The sequence below is a fragment of the Botryllus schlosseri genome, chromosome 10 (assembly GCF_051294905.1).
Source record: "Botryllus schlosseri isolate E-star chromosome 10, Bs_hap1, whole genome shotgun sequence".
Taxonomy (NCBI): Eukaryota; Metazoa; Chordata; class Ascidiacea; order Stolidobranchia; family Styelidae; genus Botryllus; species Botryllus schlosseri.
In genome coordinates, this window is record NC_137245.1 from 16,795,429 (window position 1) to 16,805,679 (window position 10,251).

Consider the following 10,251-nt stretch of genomic DNA (forward strand, 5'->3'; position numbering starts at 1 on the left):
TTACAAAGTCCAAAACTGTTTGTCCACTGCATTTCGTTTGTATCGTAGATTTTGCAATGTCGGTGAACTTATCATTTGATATTTTACAGCTTGTAGCCTAATTTATAGGCTTACCGTTGTACACAGCCCATTGTCTGCTCATTCTGAATCACAAACGGTCAAATGAAACAAATAGTGACATGGTGTTATGGTCAACGTACCGCAATATACTATCTGGAACAAGACTGCTTGGGCATTGCATGGTTCTTATATCAAGAAGCGCATGATGAAAAATTGTGATGCAGACAACATTGTCAGAATGAAGCAACACGGTGTGCCACCATCAGTGTACGCATGCCCAACTTCAGTGTTGTCAGCCAACAACTGCTGCTGTTGAATGTTCTTCCTCCGTTCTTGGCAAGCTACTTAGTAAGGACAGACACTTTCTACCCGAGAATGTAAGAAAGTACTTTTCGTGGTACTACAACTACAACAAATTTCTAATATTTCTACCATAATATGTGATGTAACTAGTGAAATTCTTCATAGGGTCAGATTTTGTTAAAATACTAGTCTTTTCATGTAAAATTTTTTCAATTTTTTCAGGCCAAACCACTTCGTAAGGAGAGACAGTTCCAACTAGAAATGAAGACAAATAGTACAATTTTAACATTATGTGCGAAAACACCTAATTTGCATACGGGAGGTCAAAATTTGGTTAAAATGAAATTTTGATTCTTTAGGTCAAAATTAATCGCCCTACTTAGTAGAGGAGTGCTTTCTCGAATACTACGTTTGTAATCATATGTTTCGTGTATTACAATGGTTTACAACAGTGGTTTCCAACCTTTTTTGGTGTCGGAGCCGCATAAGTTTAGAGCCACACCAATACACTTATTAGGTATTACAAAAATTATATAGCATGAAAGCAAGTACAAACGAATAGCAACACTAACAAGAAAACAAATAAGCTATACAAATCAATTTAATGTCCAACTTGGCATTGCGTTTGAGCTTCAAGAAGTGTGTTTTAAAGCGAGGCGTATTTGCGGAGAATGCAGTACACAATAGCTGCTTGAAGTGGTCACTGGTCATCGGTCAATCGATTGCGATATTGATTTTTGATTCTGGCCATTTTGCTAAAAAGTGCTTCACATACATAAGTTGATCACGATAGAGAATTGTTTTTCTGGGTATATTGGTTATCAAATTGTGATAATTTGCCTCTTGAACTGGACTCAAAAATTCAAGTAGCTTAAGTCTTCACTGTTAAATAATTGCTTGAGCTCGATATCTGACTGCATGTCTATAGCAACTCAAGTTGAAAATTACTAGGTATGATGGTAACTTTATATGCAATAGGATTTGAGAACATTTTCAACATGGGCAAGAAAGCATTCATTCCGCCAATGCGGCGGTTGAACTCATCAATAAAGTTGTTGATAAGCCTATTGTATGCATCAGATGATCCGTTGGCTTTATGGTCAGACACCGTTCGAAAATGTGTTATGATACCACCTGAACTCAAGTCAGATGGCGACATGACCTAAATTTGAGTGCCGATCCGAACGCATTTGAGCGTGAGTATACTAGAGTAGAGAGTCGCTACTCGACAGCAGACGAATTGGTCTTCTCCCTTAATTATAAACTCCAGACTCCAAGCCAAGCAAGGGTAATTTTTGAATACGAATTTAATTTGTTTGTTATAAATTGATTTTCAATCTTTTTAAAATGTATTTGTGGGATTTTCAATCGTCAATGGGAGCCGCAGGAAGTCTATATAGGAGCCACATGCGGCTCTCAGAGCCGCGGTTGAGAATCACTCGTTTACAGCCTGCGTTTCATCACCACTATCATCATCATCATTGGTTTATTAGCTATTTTTATCAGTTCAGTTTTATCAGATAGGAATGCGACATGGAGTAGTCTATATGGAATCAGACACCCACCCTGGCCCTGGCGATGTAAAGAGGAGGCATGCACACTGAATGAAAAGTAAAAGGACATAGAATAGAAAAAAAGCAAGTGTCAAAAAATGGGGTGGTAGCCTATGTCATGGAAGGCGAGATCGATAGGTCAGTCGTGGTCTGGTAATCTTGAGGATGGACTAGTATTAATTTGGTAGTGATTGCTTGTATTTCGACGTGAATTTGGACATGCTCGCCGACTGTCGGATGGCCGGCGAGATACTGTTCTACACGTCAGGTCAGGCATATTTGATGCAGCGATGATCTTCTCGGTCGATCATGTGATATTTGGAGGACGTGGACGCGCGTGTGTTGTACTTTTGCGCTTTTGATTCCGAGGTAAAGAGGTCATTGGAAAATTCGGGGCAATGACCGCAGTGGAACTGATACATAAACTTGGCGATTTCTAGTTTCCGCATATCTTCTATGTTTAGGACACTGAATCTCTTCAACAGCGACTTGTTGGATGGACAACCAGGCCCCTTTGGGGCCCTAGCTATGATACGGAGTACGTTGCAGCCCCCAAACAGAGGAGGCCATATTGTAACTTTGTTTAAATTAAGGATTTAAAGAGTACCAGAAGATCCCAGGCTGGCAGGCCGCAGTTCGCTGATAATTTAGTGTCTAGGGACTGGATATGACTCTTCCAGGACATGTCCGAGTCCAGTAAAACTCCGAAATATTCGGCATTTTCTGTGTTGGAAACGGGCTGACCAGCGTTGTTGACGGTTAGGTTATTTTTTGAATTTACTGTCAGCAATTGGGATTTTATTTTGGGCCGTCCACTCATGCACTTTGGGCATTTGGTCACTAATCAGGGCATCCAGATCTTCCAACGATGATGCGGAAGAGAGGAGGTGAGTATCATCAGTGAACAGAGTGGTGTTACGGCGTTATGCGTTATGGCGCTATAATGACGTCGTACACCGATGACATGCAATATCAAAGTGCGTTCTCGTGCGATGATGATGACGTCACAATACCATACATCCCCGTACAAAATGACGGTTCGGTGTCTATGACTGTCCTGTCGATAAATCGAACCTAGTTCTCTCGAGTAGATGGCGCTGGATTTACCAACTATACTGGCGAGATAGCGTAATGAAATTGCGCCCGGATTCATGATCGACAGGTCGTGGGCTCAATCTTCGGCTGGTTCAAACCGAAGACCTGAACGCAAAACTGGTAGCCTATTCCCGGCTTCCTCGCTGCGGGCCCTTAGCATTCCCTGATAGTATGGAGGAGAAAAAATGGTCGTGCATGCTTGACAACCTTTCGAATACGGTTCTAATGCATCTCCATCATAAAAGACAATGGACGATGGATAAGCAGACGAAAATAAAACCGCCCGCTTCGACACATGCCATAGGGTAATTCCCTGCACAGACAACCGATGTTCCCACCACTACATCTTCAAATCTTTTGAAATTTGGTACACGCACAGATGAGTTAATTCCAAGCAAGATGAACTTTATTTCATGAAAATTGGACTCGGGGGTCAAAAGTTACGTCACTTTAAAAATTGACAATTTTCTGCTCATTTCGGGTTTGCACTTTCAGGTTTTATCAATGCAATATTGAAGAAGGTGTAGCTAGATGATAGATGACAGTTGAGATACGGCACTTGGATTTATTTGAAGCTTGTCTGATCGTCTATATTTCCAAGTGAAATTTAATGCCCAGTAGGTTAGGGTCAAAGGTTAAATTGAGGTGGAATTTGGTCAATGGTCTAAAATCAGTCAGGCGTTACACGATTTAGACTGCGGATTGCTCAAAAACATATTAAAATATTTTGGAAAATAGGATCTTAAATGAAAGTTTGCTTCAAGGAGACTTCGTTCATAGCTGTTTGATTTTGGCTTTTAGACCGTAAAGTGATGGAATTGCACTTTCAAGCGCACACTTCATTTTCACGTGGAAATGCATTAGTAGTAGGGTGTTTTCGGACATCTATTCTGGGGTGCGTGTGGACATCATGTCTGGGGTGTGTTCCGACATCATGTCTTGGGTCTGTTAGGACTGTGTTGCCATTCGAACATCGTGTCTGGGGTGAGTCCGGACTGTTTTGTCCCTCGGACATCGTGTATGAGGGGGGTGTTCAGACACCATGCCTGGCGTGTGTTAGGACTGTGCTGTCACTCTGACATAGTATCTGGGATATGTTTGAGTTGCGCCAGACATGACTCAGACCTGATATTTGCGCACTAATTTTATCCGGGCATGCTCCGGAGCTGATACCTGCCCACTAAATACCCCAGGCATGGTCCGAGCCGGATATATGCGCGCTTAATTGACACAGATATGCGTCAGAGGTGATACCCGCGTCCTAAACGACGCGTTTTTGCTGATATCTGCGATAGCTGGGTATATCCACAGTCGTGGTAGCTGAGTATATCCACATTCACAGTAGAGATAGCTGAGTACATCCAAAGCTATCAGTACTGTGGTTAAACTCAGCTATCACTGCTGTAGATATACCCAGCTATCGCAGATATCAGCAAAAACCGCAAATATAGAGGTCATATATAGACCAAATGTCGTTTAGGACGTGGGTATCACGTCTGACGCATGTATGTGTCCATTAAGCCCGCAGATATCAGGTCCGGACTATGCCTGGGGTATTTGGTGCGCAGGTATCAGCTACGACACATGTCCAGATTAAAATAGTGGGCAGGTATCAGGTCTGAGGCATGTTTGGCGTATCACAAACATATCCCAGACACGATGTCCGAGTAGCAAACAGAGTAGCAAACACAGTCCGGACACACCCCAGGCAAGATGTCCGAACACCCTCCAGACACGATGTCCGAATGACAACACAGTCCGAGCTCACCCCAGATACAATGTCTGCGTTGCAAAACAGTCAGAACACACCCGAGACATGATATCTGGGGTGAGCCCGGACTGTGTTGTCATTCGGACATCGTGTCTGGAAGGTGTTCGGACATCATGCCTGGGTTGTGTCCGGACTGTGTTTGCTACTCGGACATTGTATCTGGGGTGAGCTCGGACTGTGTTGTCATTCGGACATCGTGTCTGGAAGGTGTTCGGACATCTTGCCTGGGATGTGTCCGGACTGTGTTTGCTACCCGGACATCGTGTCTGGGATATGTTTGTGATACGCCAAACATGCCTCAGACCTGATAACTGCCCACTATTTTAATCTGGACATGTGTCGTAGCTGATACCTGCGCAACGCACCAAATACCCCCAGGCATAGTAAAGACTTGATATCTGCGGGCTTAATGGACATATTCATGCGTCAGACGTGATACCCACGTCCTAAACGACATTTGGTCTATATATGACCTCTATATTTGCGGTTTTTGCTGATATCTGCGATAGCTGGGTATATCTACAGCAGTGATAGCTGAGTATAACCACAAGTGATAGCTTTAAATGTACTCAGCTATCTCTACTGTGAGTGTGGCTATACTCAGCTACCAATACTGTGGATATACCCAGCTATCGCAGATATCAGCAAAAACGCGTCGTTTAGGACTCGTGTATCACCTCTGACGCATATCTGTGTCCATTAAGCGCGCATATATCCGGCTCGGACCCTGCCTGGGGGTATTTAGTGGGCATGCATCAGCTCCGGAGCATGTCCAGATAAAATTAGTGTGCAGATATCAGGTCTGAGTCATGTCTGGCGCAACTCAAACATATATTCCAGATACTATGTCAGAGTGACAGCACAGTCCTAACACACGCCAGGCATGGTGTCTGAACACCCCCCTCATACACGATGTCCGAGGGACAAAACAGTCCGAACTCACCCCAGACACGATGTTCGAATGGCAACACAGTCCTAACAGACCGAAGACATGATGTCGGAACACACCACAGACATGATGTCCACACGCACCCCAGAATAGATGTCCGAAAACACCCTACTACTACTGCATTTCCACGTGAAAATGAAGTGTGCTCTTGAAAGTGCAATTTCATCACTTTACGGTCTAAAAGGCAAAATCAAACAGCTATGAACGAAGTCTCCTTGAAGCAAACTTTCATTTAAGATCCTATTTTCCAAAATATTTTAATATGTTTTTGAGCAATCCGCAGTCTAAATCGTGTAACGCCTGACTGATTTTAGACCATTGACCAAATTCCCCCTCAATTTAACCTTTGACCCTAACCTACAGGGCATTTAATTTCACTTGGAAATATAGACGATCAGACAAGCTTCAAATAAATCCAAGTGCCGTATCTCAACTGTCATCTATCATCTAGCTACACCTTCTTCAATATTGCATTGATAAAACCTGAAAGTGCAGACCCGAAATGAGCAGAAAATTGTCAATTTTCAAAGTGACGTAACTTTTGACCCCCGAGTCCAATTTTCATGAAATAAAGTTCATCCTGCTTGGAATTAACTCATCTGTGCGTGTACCAAATTTCAAGAGATTTGAAGATGTAGTGGTGGGAACATCGGTTGTCTGTGCAGGGAATTGCCCCATACTCATTTTTACCGCTAGTCCTGTTATATTTCTTCCTTATATATATATACAATACAGCAGGGGTGGGCAGACTTGGAGGACAGATTCTAAGTGGATCAGTGCCTGATCCTTATTTTAATTTATATTTTCGGAATCGGTGCAACAGTAGCTTTCGATCAAGACCAGATTCAGTAATTTCTGCGCTCGTGAAGATAGCTTTTGGATTGCCAGAAATCCTACAGTCGCTTACGCAAAACAATTCTCCACTCCAGCCTCGGCGAAGCGGAACGAAGCTGCAAAATCGGTCGTTGCCGTTCCATGTTTAATTTCTATACTAGAACTTTCACTTTCCATACAACTTTTGAATAAATTATGGGTCAATTTTCATCAGATTTGGACTTGGATTCAGTGATAATATAGTGAGCTGACCCGATTACATACTAGTCAGCCTTCAGGATAACTGGAGTCGGACCGCGTCCTAACAGAGAGAGAGAGAGAGAGAGATTTATTTCTTCGTCAACCGGAATAAACAGAATACTCATAACAAAACAAAAACAAAAAACACAGTAATAACAGCAATAACAGCAACACATACACAGTAATAATAGTGCGTAACTGGCTCTGTAACGGTATAGACGGGTGCCGGCGATATGATCATTACGATCTTCATGTCAAGCCGGAACCTAGGAGATTAGAAACAAGTTTATAGAATAGATACACTCATGCTTACTAGTTATGGTGGTGTGTAAAGAAAAAACAAAAATAAAAAAGCAACAACGAAGTACACAGTGGATGCCTTGATGCAATAGTACATGGGGAATACATCCAATGGCGATTAGTACTTACTGAGAAGTAAGTCAAGGAATTCTGCCTTGAATGACGGAAAACTCATACTTTTCAGTCGCGGGGGCAATTTATTCCACACATCGATTCCAGCACGCTTCAAGGGAGGAAAAGCATTGTCGGAATTAGACATAAATAGGTTGGAAGAGCTCTTAGATCGAGTACCGTGGTTGTGTATATGCATGCAATATTCAAAGTAGTTTACAAGTGAATTTGGAACTTCTTGTTTGTTAAACTTATACATGAACTTAGCTAATTCAAAAATATATATGTCTTCAACTTTAAGAATGCGAAGTTTCTTATAATACGGAGATAAGCGATGATAGATGGTCAATCCAGCAATGGCCCGAATGGCTTTATTCTGCAGTACTTGCAATGCTTTCAAAATAGTTTGGGTTGCAGATCCCCACATAATAATACCATATTGCAAATGGCAGTGAACAATGGAGAAATAAAGACTTCTGAGCATAGGCCTAGGAACAATTCTATTTAGTCGCCACAAGACACCAGTATTGCGAGAGATCTTGGACGAAACATGACTTGTATGGGTATTCCAACTGAGGTCATGGTCAATAAAAATTCCTAGATATTTCATTGATTTGCAAAAGCACATCGCTTGACCAGTCATAATTAATTTGGGATTAGTATTGGAGAGTTCTGTTCTCCTTTTTTCTTTGCCTATTGGTAATACTTGGCTCTTACTAGCATTAATCGACAATTTGTTACATGTGAGCCAGTTGCTTATAAGTTCAAGTTGGTTGTTAGTTGATGTTAACAGATTTTGACTATCGGATGAGGATAGCAGTAAGTGCGTGTCATCTGCAAAAAGGGTAGTGGCGAATTGCGAACAGGCAGTTATATCATTAATATACAATAGAAACAAAGTTGGCCCCAAAACTGACCCCTGTGGTATACCGCAGGAGACAGCACGATAGTCAGATTTCTCTTGACCGATGACTGTATATTGTTGTCGGTCAGTAAGATAATTACGAAATATTTCGAGGGCAGTACCACGTACACCATAACATTCTAGCTTATCAATTAGCAATGAATGGTCGACAGTATCAAATGCCTTCTTGAGGTCAAGCGAGATAGCCACACCATAACTGTTGGTTGATTGTACATCGTAGTATCCTGTCATTATTTCAAGAATAGCATGAATAGTAGAATGTTGATCCCGAAAACCATATTGGTGATTGCTGATTATTTTGTATTTTGACAAAAAACTAGTGAGCCTACTTTGTAAAAGTTTCTCAAATACAATTGCTATACTAGGTAGAACTGAAATAGGCCTATAGTTGTTTGTCGTGAACTTCGAACCTCCTTTGTAGACAGGGGTTATTTTACCTATTTTGAGGGAGTTCGGAAAACATCCCAGTTCAAGCGATTTGTTGAAGTAATATGATAATGGAACACTCAGCGGGCCTGCAATTATCTTAAGGAGGTTATTTGGTACTTGATCATGTCCCGTTGCTTTAGCAGATTTAAGAGTATGTATAGTACGATTCACTTCATCCGCTGTTGATGGCTCCAGGAACATTGACGACGTATTTCTTCTCAAGTAATCTTGCGCTTTTGTTGCGGATGGTGGAACAGCAGAAGCTAACTTTGGACCAATTGATGCGAAGAAGTCGTTGAACTCGTTTGCTACTTTCTTTGGTTCTTTGATGGTACTACCATTTATATCACATTTCAGATATGGGGGTGCAGAAGTTTTGTTGTTATTGATTAACCCTTTTATGATCTTCCAAGTATCTCTTTGATTTCCATGGCAGCTTGAAAATAACTTTCGGAAATATGCTTCTTTTGCTTTTTTCTTGATTGAACACAATATTTTGGCATATTCTTTGTGACGTAGCATATCTTGTACATTTTTCGTTCTAATAAACTTCTGATATAAAAAATTCCTAGTTTTTATTGCTCGAAGAATGCCAGGTGTGAGCCATGGTTTCAATTTGATTTTTTGCTGTCGTCGAGAGAGTCTTTTGATAGGAGCGTGTGAATCGAACACACTCTTGATGTCCTCAATAAAGTTACTGAATTTTTTATTAAATTCGTTACTGTTGACACATGGTGTTGTAGCCGCTTGCTCAAATTTTTCATATGCATCTTGTAAAAGGCTGTCGTTGTTCAGGTTACTCAAGTCTCTTTGCATTGCATGAGATGGACGAGATATAATAGGTTTTAAACCAAATTCACATAAAATAGGAAAATGGTCAGAGATATCATGGCAGAGTATGGCTGGAGACAGCTCTATGTCACTTACATTGGTTATTATATGGTCCAAGAGGCTTTCACAGTCTTTTGTAACACGTGTTGCATCAGACACAAGTTGAATAGAGCTCGAGGAGTGCAGGCAGTTTTTGTAGCGTTCAACGATTTTAGAATTTGCAAGGAGGTTGATGTTGATGTCTCCCATAATTATGAAGTTTCGTCCACAATGAATTAAAATCTCTAATGTCTTTTCGAAACAGTCCAAGAATTCTGAGGGACTTCCATGTGGATGTCTGTATATGATGCCAATGGTAATAGAATTTGATCTCATTGGATCCAGCGCGACGTCCGCCCATATCTCCTCAACTGATGAGCAATTGAGTTTGTATTGATCAACCAAGAAGTAATCATATCCTTCGGCAATATACATCCCAACTCCACCAGCATCTGTACTAGATGGACAGTGGTTAAATGAGTAGTTGGGTAGGTCTATATTGATTTGCGGGTTACTTTTAAGGCGTGTTTCGGAGATGCCAAGTATGCAGGGTGGTTGTTGCATTAAGGATAATAGAGTACAAAGGTCAGTATGGTGTTTCTGGAGAGATCGGATATTTAGGTGCATCATGGTAGATTTTTTTCCAATTCGCTTCAGCTCACTTGGTAAAAGTTTCTTGCATTGAGTAATGTTGGTAAACAGTAGGCTTCCATCTTCTTCGTCATTGAGATTGTGCTCAGATATTTCTGGGGTCGCCATTTTTTACTTTAGCGTGTAAAACATGATGATCGAGTAAGTTCACCAGCATTTT